Below are 1,320 nucleotides of genomic sequence, written 5' to 3' on the forward strand. Positions count from 1 at the left end.
TTTGCTGAATGCTCACGGTTGTCTTCAGGTTGATAGACATGGTTGAAGTGGTTCCTACAGTGTAGAGCGTCATGGCCAAACTTGGAGCACACCTGACACTTGATGTACTTGCCACGAGCACGCCCCTAGCCACGGCCTTGATCGCCTTGACCGCCTTGGCCTCCAGCTTGACCTCCGTGGCTGTCGCGCTCGCCATTGTGCTGGCCATCAGAGTTGCGTGTTGCAGAGTTGGCGGAGTGCGGCTCGCCCACGGACGCCTGCTATTCCATGCGGAACTCGGCACTGACGAGGAACGCGTAAAGCTGCCAAGGCTGATCGGCTCCTCGCGAGCAGTGATGGAGGCCACCAGAGGTTCAAATTCAGAACCAAGACCGGCTAGCATGTAGCCGAGGATCTTGTCATCACCAAGAGGCTTACCAATGGACGTCATAGCATCAGCAAAGCCCTTCATCTTGTTGAAGTATTCAGTAGCGGTGAGGTCCTTCTTCTTCAGGTTCGACAGCTGAAAACGCATCTGCATGAGACCTGCCTTGTTCTACGAGGAGAACATGTCATGGAGGGCCGCAGTGCAATGAGCACCAACTGGTCTCGCTGGTACCACTGAAGGAAGAGCGGGTTGGCCTCCTCATTGGCATCAGCGTCGGCGCCGGTGGTGATGGTGATGGTGTAGGGCGGCGGCTGCACCTAGCCATCGACATAGCCGAAGAGGCCATGGGAGTGGAGCCGAAGAGGCCATGAGAAGATCGAGACAGGAGCGGAGGAGCTAGCAGCAGTGGTGAGGACGTCGGCGTTGGGAGAGGTGAGGGCACCGGTGGTGGAGTTGATGGCGGCAGGGCCTGACATGGCGGCGGCGGGGAGGGAGAGATCGATGGGAGAGGATCTTATCGCTCTGATACGAAGTCAAAAGGAATGAATTGCCGTGACTTATGCGTTAGGCCTTGCCTTCCATTTATACTCAGGCGGGATACAAGATAGATACAATTCAGTTAGGATTTATCTACAACAACCTAACTTGATCATTATCTATACAACACACGAACTGATCCTAACAACCTACGGTTAGGCTATAGACTCATTTGACACTATGGCATGCTTCAAACTGCCGAGAAGTCCATGTCGGCATATTAATGGCCAGCTACGCAAACTTTGGTGGGACTCAACTAAGGGTGAGAGGAAGACGGCTTGGGTCTCCTGGGAGGACGAGACTTGCCTGCTCCCCCGGCGTGTGCCCATCCGTGCTCCCGCGTACGTGGCTTGATTTGATTGGAACAAAATAAGGCCCGGCCCCACCCTTTTAAAATCAGGGGGAGATGATTAGAT

At 54.5% G+C, this 1,320-nt stretch overlaps 1 pseudogene; it reads right to left on the reverse strand.

Annotated features, from left to right (window-relative positions):
- Positions 1-274: 274 nt before the first annotated feature.
- Positions 275-412, reverse strand: LOC125541916 (annotated as a pseudogene).
- Positions 413-1,320: the final 908 nt, after the last annotated feature.

Source organism: Triticum urartu, chromosome 2 (genome assembly GCF_003073215.2).
Source record: "Triticum urartu cultivar G1812 chromosome 2, Tu2.1, whole genome shotgun sequence".
Taxonomy (NCBI): Eukaryota; Viridiplantae; Streptophyta; class Magnoliopsida; order Poales; family Poaceae; genus Triticum; species Triticum urartu.